A 12,870-nucleotide genomic window follows, 5' to 3' on the forward strand; every position below is an offset into this window, starting at 1 on the left:
GTCCTTTTGTTAACAAAAAGGAAGGAATATGGTAGCCAAATTAATTTTAGGGTTAAAGGGGACCTGTCACCACTTTTTTGGACTATAAGCTACGGCCACCACCACCGAGCTCTTATATACAGCATTCTAACATGCTCTATATAAGAGCCCAGGCCGGGGGTATAACATAAAAAACACTTTATAATACTTACCTAACGGTCGCGCTGTGGCCCTTATGGGCGTCTCCGTTGTCCGGTGCCGGCATCTCCTCTTTTGGCCATCTTCGTCATCTTTCTGAAGCCTGGGTGCATGAATCGTCTACGTCATACACACTCGCTGGTCCTGCGCAGGCGCACTACAATACTTTGATCTGCCCTGCTCAGGGCAGATCAAAGTGCGCCTGTTCAGGACCTGAATGCCGGCGAGCGTGTATGACGTCGGACCCGTCATGCACCGCGGCTAGAGAAGTAGGAGAACAAAGATGGCCAAAAGAGGCGGCGCCGGCACCGGAGAACAGAGACTCCCATAAGGCCCACAGCGTGACCATTAGGTAAGTATTATAAAGTGTTTTTTTTATGTTATACCCCCGGCCTGGGCTCTTATATGCAGCATGTTAGAATGCTGTATATAAGAGCCCGGTGGTGGTGGCCGCAGCTTATAGGCCAAAAAAGTGGTGACAGGTTCCCTTTAAAAATACAATGACAGAAAACAGGAGCAATTCTTAGATATTTCCCGACAAGTCATTTCTCGAGAAAGCTTATCTGTCTTTTCATCAAAAAATTATTAACAGGAAATATTATTTTCTGTTATGAACAATTGTTAATTCTTGTGTTTTCTGTATGATTACATCAAGAGATATCACAGATTTGCTTGTGGTTTTCTGTACATTGCACATCAGGTACTTTTTTTTTTTTATCTGTGCAAACTTATTTTATAAAAATAATAAATGTAATAATTTAATAAAAAAATGAAAAAAAATATGTGAAACATAACTTGGTAGAGTGAACCTTTGTTATACCATAGCCTTAAATGTAGAAAACCTAATGGATATAGAGTTAAAAGTCATAAATAATTATTAATTTAAAATATTCTATTCAAAATTAATAAAGTAAAAATGGAAAACACCGGAAATAATGGATTATCGCTAATGGCTTTTGGCATATTTAGAAATGATATCCTACGACTAGCTTGTCGTATACATAAATAATTTCCTGGTAATCTGGAAATTTTAGAATCTTGAAGTACGCAGTAACTCTATATGATGGATGTGCAACATCTGGACCTTAATTACTTTGGTAGAAAAAAAGTTCTACCACTCTGCAAAATGGATACATGTATAGAGTTTGTTACTGGCAAAAAGCTCCAAAAGTTCAGGTTATCAAATTTACATTTTTGCCCCAAATCTTTTTGATTGGCTGCCTAAAGCCTGCTTTACACCTTACAATTAAGCATACGATATCGTATGCAATGTGACACGCCTCCATCGTATGTGCGGCACGTTCAATTTGTTGACTGTGTCGCACAAACGATTATTTGCCATCACACGTACTTACTCTTCCATACGACCTCGATGTGGGTGGCGAACAACCACTTCCTGGAGTGGGAGGGACGTTCGGCATCACAGCGACGTCACACGGCAACCGGCCAATAGAAACGGAGGGGCGGAGATGAGCGGGACGTAAGCATCCCGCCCACCTCCTTCCTTCCATGTACAAAAAATGAGAAATCCTACCCTCCGTTTCCCGGAAGTGTTCATGGTTTGCTGCATGTGGTTGGAGAGCAGAACTGCCCAATCATTGACTTCCAATGAGGTTTATGTCAAGTCCGGGTCCAGAACTGAACATTATCTAAAGTCTGGCTGAACCCAAACTTCAACAGGTCCACTCATCTTTTTTATTAACACTTTATGACTCCATAGAGTGTCCATAAACACAATGTTTGCCCTCTTTCAGGTCCGTGAAAGTTTTTAGAAACCCGATTTATAGGTGCCCATACACATTAGATGAATGTCAGCCAATGACTGGAAAATCTGGAAGGATGAAACCGAGCTGAGCAGTCATATATATAGAGTAGAGGATATTCGGGAAGAAAAGATGTCAGCCATCATATTGCCTCAAATAGCAAAACTCTTTCTTTATTTTTGCCATAACTGCTTCCAGGGGTTTAGCTAAAGTTTGTTTAGAGGTATAGTAGCATTCACACCTGGGCCCTATGTCTGAGTGGGACCAAAAGACCCTTTTCTGCATAATGTGAAACCAATATCATAAATGGCATGTGTTAGTTGAGGAGCTCAGTTATAGATTTTTATATTATTATTATTATTATTATTATTATTATTATTAATATAATATAGAGCACCATTAATTCCATGGTGCTGTACATGAGAAGAGGGTTACATACAGAATAGATATACAAGTTACAATAGACAGACTAGTATAGCGGGAAGAGGACCCTGCCCTTGTGGGCTTATATTCTATAGGATTTTGGGGAAGAGACAGTAGGTGGGGTGTTGGTCGGGCGGTAGCTCCGCACAGTGGTGAGGCGGCAGCTCCGAATGGTGGTGGGGCGGCAGCTCCGCACGGTGGTGAGGCAGTAGGGCCATTGAAGATTATAGGCATTTCTGAGCACATGAGTTTTCAAGTTCCATTTGAAGCTTGCAAGTGTAGCAGATAGTCTGATTTGTTGAGGTAGCGAATTCCAGAAGACGGGGGCTGCTTGGGGGAAGTCTTGGAGGTGGTTGTATGAAAAGCAAATGAGAGAGAAGAGAAGGAGATCTTGGGAGGACTAGAAATTACATTTTAGAGTGTAGTGGGAGATTATTTCAGAGATATACAGATTATGGATGGCTTTGTAGGTCACTATTAGTAGTTTGAATTGGATATGATGGCAGATGGGGAGCCAGTGGAGGGATTTGCAGAGAGGATAAGTGGGGTGGTATTGAGGAGAGAGATTGATCAGTCGGGCAGCAGTATTAAGGATGGACTGAAGAGTTGCGAGCTGGTTAGCAGGGAGGCCACATAGGAGGACGTTGCAGTAATCGAGGCGTGAGATTGAGGGCATGCACTAGCATTATTGTAGATTGATAATTGAGGAAACATTGGTACAGAAGCTTCAAGTTATGCATCTGTGCCCATCCAGAAAATATGCCTACGATATAAACCTTTGCATTTATATTGTATTCTTTTGTATTATAACATATAAAACATTTGTACAATTTTTTAGTTTTATTTTAGTTTTTCTTTCCCTCAAGCTTCCATGTATTGCAGTTCCAAACAAGCTGCTCATTTCTGTTTAGTTGTTTTCCACGACAGCTTCCCTGTCGGGTTACTCTCCAGCACTTTCATTTTTCATTCATCTAATATCCAATCTGAATTGAGTAGATTTCATTTTAGTATATTTAAGTTATCAGATAAGGAGAGTGAAGGATTGGTGACTGAGCCAACAGAAACCAACTGTTGAATGGAATTGAGCAGCGTGTAGGGTATGCACAATATGTGCAAGCTGAAGAAGAACGACATTGACTTTTTTTTTTATCAAAGCCAATTGCACAAATATTGACATAATAAAATACATACATTATCCTGTAAAATTAAATATAAAGGTGTCTATAGCCTAAATAATGTATTTAAAGGTAACTTGTCAGGTGCAATATGCATTCAGAACCACAAGCAGCTTTGGGGGCATATTTCTAATCCCTGTTTAACTGTCCCAACATATACTAGCATACATAAAGAGATCTTTATAAAAAGTATTTCTAAAGATCTCTTTATGATATGCTAATGAGCACAGGGACTAGTCACAAGGGAGTTTTATCTCCCGACTATTCTGTCATTTTACTATGCTAAAAGGGCGGACTAGTTAGGGGATATAATGCCCTTGTGACTAGTTGCTGGCCTCATTAGCATTTCATAAAGGACCTTTCAAGATACTTTTTCATGACCATCCCGTTTTTGAGGTCCGCAAAAAACGGTCTTGTTTTTCCACAGACGCATCCATGTGACATCTGTATCCATTCTGTTCCATATATGGTCCGTGTGTCATCCGTGTGCCTTCCGGTTTTTTTGTGGACTGCAAAAAAACCAGAAGTAGGGTTACATCCAGTCAGCTAGAAAGATGGATGGATGGATGGATGGATGGATGGATGGATGGATAGAGGATAGATACACAGATGGATAGATAATTAGATAATAGATAGATACACAGATGGATAGATAATTAGATAATAGATAGATACACAGATGGATGGATAGAGGGTTAGATAGATATATGAGAAAGACATATACAATGTCCTTCATATGGCACTAAAGGATGTTTAGCCATGTACTTAGCCAAAAAATAATTTGAAAAAAAATGATGTTGGGTCCCCCTTATTTTTTGTAGCCAGCTAGGGTAAAGCAGACGCCCGCAGACCACGGCTGGCAGCTTCACCTTGGCTAGTAATCCAAAACTATGGGCACCCCACGCTGTAATTTTAAATTAAATAAATAATTTAAAACAAAAAACGTGGCCCCCCCCCCCAAATTAGATCACCAGCCAAGGTAAAGCAGACAGCTATGGTCTGGTATTCTCAGACTAGGGAGGTCCACAGTTATTTGACCTTCCCCAGCCTAAAAATAGCATGCTGCAGCCACCCCAAAAGTGGCGCATCCTTTAGATGCGCCAATCCTGGCGCTTCGTACCAGCTCATCCTGTTATCCTGGTGCGGTGGCAAACGGGGTAATATATGGGGTTGATACCAGCTGTGTAATGTCACCTGGCATCAAGCCCTGGGGTTGGTGAGGTCAGGCGTCTATCAGATACCCCACATCACTTACCCAGTTAGTATTAAAAAAAAATAGACAACAAACACATTTTATTTGAAAAAACACTCCCCAAAACATTCCCTCTTTCATCAATTTATTGGAAAGAAAAAACGAATCCGGGTCCAGCATAATCCAATAAGGGGGTCCCACAATGATCCATACCATCCTCACTGTCCCAGTCAATGAAGAACAGAATGTTCCCCATTGGCTGGGAGAGCAGTGCAGTGACCTGAGCTAACATCAATAGGTCAGTCCAGGTCACTGCAGTCCATAACGAATGCCCACGCCATGAGTTTAGCTACGATCATTACCTGAGGTGATGAACGCCGCTGAACTCGGGACATCAGCGTTGATCACTGAGTTCAATAACCACCGCGATCTCACTGCAAGCCTCGTGGGCGGCCTGAGACTATGACTAGTGGTGACGTCACGAGCTCCCGTGAGACTGGAGGTGATATCACTGTGGGCAATGGAACTCAGTGACGAGCGCTGATGTCTGGAGTGCAGCAGAGATCGTCACAGCAGGTAATGATCTGCGCTAACCTCCTGACGGCAGCGCTCCTAATCCCCGCAGCTGCTGACACTGTTGTGCCAGCAGATGCTAACACACTGCAGTGCAAGCAGCCGAGAGGCTGGCGCGGGAGTGGGACACAAACTGCAGGGTCACCTGACAGAAGCCACATGGAAGTGCCTCCGTGGGACTTAATGGGATTTTGACTTGTAGTGAGTCACGGTCCGCAATTGCCAAACAGAATAGAACATGTTCTATAATAACGGACATACGGCATACGATGTGTTTTTTTTGTAGGAACTGATGCACACAGAAGTGCTTCTGGCTGCCATCCAATCCTACACAAAAGACATTAAAAAGATGGTCTTGTCCGTGGGTCCGCAAAAAAAACAAGAACTGACCTGGACAAACGGAACGGTCGTCTAAATGAGCCTTTAGGCATGGAATAGCAATATGCCCCCAGAACTGCTCATGGTTCTGGGTGCATATTGCACCTGACAGGTTCCCTTTAAGAATATTAGGCACCATTGAAAAATGTTCCATTAACATACATAATTTGCACGCGTTTAGAAAAAAAAAGTAAAATCTTCTTAATCGTTAACTTCTGTTACAATTGGGTCGTGGAAATTCTGTCTAGACCTGCTAAAATCCAGGGTTGTTGATTCTGGACTTTTACAATAGTCCTTTTCTTACCCTTACGTTCTTTCCAGGTTAGATTATGGAAATATCCCTTTCACAAGTCGTCTAACTTTGGGATTTTGCTATGACATAATCTGGAATATGTTCAACAAGCGCAATCTCAATGGTTCCACATGGTTTCCAGTTTGCTCACCTGTCTCCTGGTTTGCGCAGATTGATAGCTTGACATTTCACCTGCATTGAGCTGAAAGTGTGTGTACTGTATTGATTCAAGAAAGCAGAACAGCAGTAAAACAAACAAATTATACCGTTCTCTCACCACTGGCTACAAAGAAAGCATGAATGTGGGTTTAGTTACACTACTTAAGTGACATCAGTCATTTCGCTCTCAAAATGAGTAGGAAAACATTACACACTTGCTCAGTTCATTATAGGAACAGTTTTTCATGTATAAATCTATTGTGAATGTGACCTGAACGTTTTTTAATTACGGTTACATGGCTAGTAAGCGAAAGATAATACAATGTGCGCTTGTTAAAGGGAACCTGTCGGGTGCAATATGCACCCAGGACCACAAGCAGTTCTGGGTGCATATTGCTAATCCCTGCCTATCTGTCCCTGTATACACTAGCATAGATAAAGAGATCTTCAGAAAGATTATTTCTAAAGATCCCATATAATATACTAATGAGTGCAAGAACTAGTCTCAAGGGCATTACTTCCATTGGCTAGTCGGCCCCCTTAGCATGTAAGTACTCCCCTGTGGGTGTAGTCTCATGCTAATGAATGTGCAGAGTCAGAGGATTATTATTATTATTATTTATTATTATAGAATTTATGGAATTTATCAATTCCATGGCGCTTTACATGTGAAAGGGGTGTACATAATAGGAACAAGTACAATAATCATAAACAATACAAGACACAGACTGGTACTGGAGGATAGAGGTCCCTGCCCGCGAGGGCTCACAGTCTACAAGGGATAGGTAAGGATACAGTAGGTTAGGGTAGAGCTGATTGTGCGGCGCTGTATCAGACTGAGGGCTATTGTAGGTTGTAGGCTTGTCGGAAGAGGTGGGTCTTCAGGTTCCTTTTGAAGCTTGTCAAGGTTGGAATGATCTGCTACAACATATCAGACTCTTGTCTGAGTATGGGGGAGGCACGGGAGAAATCTTGGATGTGATGGTGGGAAGAGGAGATGAGAGGGGAGTAGAGAAGGAGATCTTGTGAGGATCAAAGGTTATGTGCAGGTAAGTACCGGGAGACTAGGTCAGAGATGTAGGGAGGAGACAGGTTGTGGATGGCTTTGTAGGTCATGATGATCTCACTCACCTCTCTGCTCCTATCATGTCCAACTCCTGGATTTTGGCTCAGAGCGCATGATCCCGGACTTTCGGTCATGCGCACTATACGAGTTTGAAGCCAAGAATCGTATACCCTTCTTCATAGTCTGCCTGACTGAAAGTCCGGAATCATGCGCACTGAGCCGAAATCCAGGAGTCAGACGCGGTGACAGCAGAGAGGTGAGCGTGATCATCCTCTGACGCTGCACATTCATTAGCATGTTAGCACACCCACAGGGACATGCTTACATGCTGAGAGGGCCAACTAGCCAAGGGAAATATTGCCCAGGGGACTAGTCACTGGCCTCATTAGAATATCATAAAGGATCTTTAGTAGTGATGAGCGAGTACTAAAAAGCTCGGGTGCTCGAAGCTCGGGCCGAGCCTCCCAAGATACTCGTGTACTCGGCCCGAGCACCGAGCCCAATGTTATCCTATGGGAGACCCGAGTATTTTTGTGAAATGACCCCCCGGCAGCATGGAGAAACCCTAAAAATGTCACAAAAGTCTCAGAAGAGTGCTCAAATGACATGGCAACAGCATGGGGAAGACCCCTTGAAGCATTTATCACTCAAAAGTCACAGATGTGAACAATTTTGTCCGAGTTTTACGCCATTTTTACGGACTCACCAGAAAACCTTCCAAAATGACACCAAAATGAATTTTCATGGCGGAAATGTTAAGGGCACATACTCAATAGTGAGATAGAGCTGGTGTATGTTACTTTTTGAGATTAATACATGAAAGATTTTACATGAAAACCTTGTGTGGCACTCCGATGTCCAAAACGCACGTTTTGTGCTTTTTACTAGCGATGTCGGTCATTTTTTTTTTTTTATTCTATCTCCCTCAGTCCGTCGGTCTGTCTCTCTCTGTCTTGTCTGTCCCCCTCTCACAGTCTGTCGGTCAGTTCCCCCCCCTCTCTCTTACTTACCGTTCCCCGATCACTGCCGCGGCGCTGCACAGCTGTTCAAACTCCGGTGGCTTTTCCTCTTTTGAAAAAGCCGGCCGCTCATTAATCAATCTCCTATTCCCTGCTTTCCTGCTTTTCGGCGCCTATGATTGGTTGCAGTGAGACACGCTCCCACACTGAGTGACAGCTGTCTCACTGCAACCAATCACAGCAGCCGGTGTGTGTATACTGTGCAGTGAAATAAATAATTAAATAATTAAAAAAAACGGCATGCGGTCCCCCCAATTTTAATACCAGCCAGATAAAGCCATACGGCTGAAGGCTGGTATTCTCAGGATGGGGAGCTCCACGTTATGGGGAGCCCCCCACCCTAACAATATCAGTCAGCAGCCGCCCAGAATTGCCGCATACATTAGATGCGACAGTTCTGGGGCTGTACCCGGCTCTTCCCGATTTACCCTGGTGCGTTGGCAAATCGGGGTAATAAGGAGTTAATGGCAGCCCATAGCTGCCACTAAATCCTAGATTAATCATGTCAGGCGTCTCCCCGAGATTCCTTCCATGATTAATCTGTAAATTACAGTTAAAAAACACACACACCCGAAAAATCCTTTATTAGAAATAAAAAACACTAACAAAGTCCCTCATTACCAATTTATTAACCCCGACAAACCCTCCATGTCCGGCGTACTCCACAGTCCTCCAGCGTCGCGTCCAGCTCTGCTGCATGGAAGTGACAGGAGCTGCAGAAGACACCGCCGCTCCGGTCACCTCCACGCAGCTAATGAGATGAGTAGCGCGATCAGCTGAGCTGTCACTGAGGTTACCTGGATCCAGCGGTGGATGCAGCGGTGGCCGCGGGTAACCTCAGTGACAGCTCAGCTGATCGCGCTACTCACCGCCGCTCCAGTCAGCTCCATGCACCAACTGAGGTGAGTAGAGCGATCAGCTGCTGTCACTGAGGTTAATCGCGGCACCGCTGGATCCAGCGGTGGCCGGGAGTTACCTGACTGACAGCAGCTGATCGCGCTATTCCCTTCATTAGCTGCGTGGAGGTGACCGGCGGCTTTTACTATTTTGAAAAAGCCGGCCGCTCATTAAACAATCTCCTATTCCCTGCTTTCCCCGCCCACCGGTGCCTATGATTGGTTGCAGTGAGACACGCCCCCACGCTGAGTGACAGGTGTCACACTGCACCCAATCACAGCAGCCGGTGGGCGTGTCTATACTGTGCAGTAAAATAAATTAATAAATAATTAAAAAAAAACGGCGTGCGGTCCCCCCCATTTTAATGCCAGCCAGATAAAGCCATACGGCTGAAGGCTGGTATTCTCAGGATGGGGAGCTCCACGTTATGGGGAGCCCCCCAGCCTAACAATATCAGTCAGCAGCCGCCCAGAATTGCCGCATACATTATATGCGACAGTTCTGGGGCTGTACCCGGCTCTTCCCGATTTGCCCTGGTGCTTTGGCAAATCGGGGTAATAAGGAGTTAATGGCAGCCCATAGCTGCCACTAAATCCTAGATTAATCATGTCAGGCGTCTATGAGACACCCTCCATGATTAATCTGTAAGTTACAGTAAATAAACACACACACCCGAAAAAATCCTTTATTAGAAATAAAAAACACACACACATTCCCTGGTTCACCACTTTAATCAGCCCCAAAAAGCCCTCCATGTCCGGCGTCATCCAGGATGTTCCAGCGTCGCATCCTGCGCTGCTGCATAGAGGTGACCGGAGCTGCAGAAGACACCGCCGCTCCGGTCACTTCCACGCAGCAAATGAGGTGAGTAGCGCGATCAGCTGAGCTGTCACTGAGGTTACCCGCCGTCACTGGATCCAGTGACAGCGGGTAACCTCAGTGACAGCTCAGCTGATCGCACGGCTGTCTTCATTAGCTGCGTGGAGGTGACCGGAGCGGCGGTGTCTTCTGCAGCTCCTGTCACTTCCATGCAGCAGAGCTGGACGCGACGCCGGAGTCCGTGGAGTACGCCGGACATGGAGGGTTTGTCGGGGTTAATAAATTGGTAATGAGGGACTTTGTTAGTGTTTTTTATTTCTAATAAAGGATTTTTCGGGTGTGTGTGTTTTTTAACTGTAATTTACAGATTAATCATGGAAGGAATCTCGGGGAGACGCCTGACATGATTAATCTAGGATTTAGTGGCAGCTATGGGCTGCCATTAACTCCTTATTACCCCGATTTGCCAACGCACCAGGGTAAATCGGGAAGAGCCGGGTACAGTCCCAGAACTGTCGCATATAATGTATGCGGCAATTCTGGGCAGCTGTTGGCTGATATTGTTAGGGTGGGGGGCTCCCCATAACGTGGAGCTCCCCATCCTGAGAATACCAGCCTTCAGCCGTATGGCTTTATCTGGCTGGTTTTAAAAATGGGGGGAACCGCACGCCGTTTTTTTTAATTATTTAATAAATAATTAAAATTAATAATTAAAATTAATAAATAATTAAAAAAAACGGCGTGCGGTTCCCCCCATTTTTAAAACCAGCCAGATAAAGCCATACGGCTGAAGGCTGGTATTCTCAGGATGGGGAGCTCCACGTTATGGGGAGCCCCCCACCCTAACAATATCAGCCAACAGCCGCCCAGAATTGCCGCATACATTATATGCGACAGTTCTGGGACTGTACCCGGCTCTTCCCGATTTGCCCTGGTGCGTTGGCAAATCGGGGTAATAAGGAGTTATTGGCAGCCCATAGCTGCCAATAAGTCCTAGATTAATCATGTCAGGCGTCTATGAGACACCCTCCATGATTAATCTGTAAGTTACAGTAAATAAACACACACACACCAGAAAAAATCCTTTATTAGAAATAAAAACACACACATATACCCTGGTTCACCACTTTAATCAGCCCGAAAAAGCCCTCCATGTCCGGCGTAATCCAGGATGATCCAGCGTCGCATCCAGCGCTGCTGCATGGAGGTGACCGGAGCCGCAGCACACACAGCCGCTCCGGTCACCTCCACACAGCAAATGAACACAGCCGCGCGATCAGCTGCTGTCACTGAGGTTACCCGCGGCCACCGGTGGATGCAGCGGTGACAGCGGGTAACCTCAGTGACAGCAGCTGATCGCGCGGCTGTGTTCATTTGCTGTGTGGAGGTGACCGGAGCGGCGGTGTCTGCTGCGGCTCCGGTCACCTCCATGCAGCAGCGCTGGATGCGACGCTGGATCATCCTGGATTACGCCGGACAAGGAGGGCTTTTTCGGGCTGATTAAAGTGGTGAACCAGGGTATATGTGTGTGTTTTTTATTTCTAATAAAGGATTTTTTCTGGTGTGTGTGTTTATTTACTGTAACTTACAGATTAATCATGGAGGGTGTCTCATAGACGCATGACATGATTAATCTAGGACTTATTGGCAGCTATGGGCTTCCAATAACTCCTTATTACCCCGATTTGCCAACGCACCAGGGTAAATCGGGAAGAGCCGGGTACAGCCCCAGAACTGTCGCATATAATGTATGCGGCAATTCTGGCCAGCTGCTGACTGATATTGTTAGGGTGGGGGGCTCCCCATAACGTGGGGCTCCCCATCCTGAGAATACCAGCCTTCAGCTGTATGGCTTTATCTGGCTGGTATTAAAATTGGGGGGAACCGCACGCCGTTTTTTTAATTATTTATTTATTTTACTGCACAGTATAGACACGCCCACCGGCTGCTGTGATTGGGTGCAGTGTGACACCTGTCACTCAGCGTGGGGGCGTGTCTCACTGCAACCAATCATAGGCGCCTGTGGGCGTGGAAAGCAGGGAATATGAGATGGCTGTGTACAGAGCACAGCGCGCCGGCCGGTATAAAGGCTCGGTCACGCTGTGCAGGCCGGCCAATCACTGCAATTCCACAACTAACAGGGCTGTGGCATTGCAGTGGTCTGCCAGCCAATCCCTGCATGAGGGCTGGCTCTCAAAAGAGCGCCAACATGCAGGGATGAAGACCACGAGTAAAGCACGAGTATTGCAAAATTACTCGGTACCCGCCGAGCAGCCCGAGTACAGTGATACTCGTGCGAGTACCGAGTAGTTACAAGCATGCTCGCTCATCACTAATCTTTAGAAATACTTTTTCTAAAGATCTCTTTATCTATGCTAGTTCATACGGGGACGGTTAGGCAGGGATTAACAATATGTACCCAGAACTGCTCGTGGTTCCGGGTGCATATTGCACCTGACAGGTTCCCTTTCATTTACCCTGAAATATATAGATAGCGGATGGCAAATAGAGAACCCGCGTTCACAAATTGCATCTTTGCAACATTTTTTTTGGGCTAGTTTTTGTAGCATAAAAATTGCAGTTTATGAGATTTTGCAGCTTATTATTTTTCCTTGCAGATTTGAAGCGGTTTCTGGTGCACATACCATGTTCTCAAAAAAGGACATTTATCACTTATACATAAGATAGGTGATACATTTATGATGGCTGGGGCTTCTATGACAGAAAAGGGGTTCTGAGCCCCTTGGTTTTTTTTCTTGCTGGACAATCAAAAATAAATTCCTAATTGAATCCTTAAGAATATGCCAATCTAAAAATTTATCACATATTTACAGGCTAAGTGACCATTTTTAGCTTGGCGTGTATCTCCAATGGTCGCCAGAATGGTTTTCTTCCGATTTTCAGTTTGATTTATGTTTCTCCTATTCACTTACTCAC

General features: G+C 45.0%; 1 protein-coding gene across 2 annotated transcripts in view; it reads left to right on the forward strand.

Moving 5' to 3' along the window:
• Positions 1-12,870, forward strand: part of TRPS1 (transcriptional repressor GATA binding 1) — a 387,031-nt gene that overhangs the window by 169,597 nt on the left and 204,564 nt on the right. The window lies entirely within an intron of this gene.

Source organism: Anomaloglossus baeobatrachus, chromosome 6, assembly GCF_048569485.1.
Source record: "Anomaloglossus baeobatrachus isolate aAnoBae1 chromosome 6, aAnoBae1.hap1, whole genome shotgun sequence".
NCBI classification, from domain to species: domain Eukaryota; kingdom Metazoa; phylum Chordata; class Amphibia; order Anura; family Aromobatidae; genus Anomaloglossus; species Anomaloglossus baeobatrachus.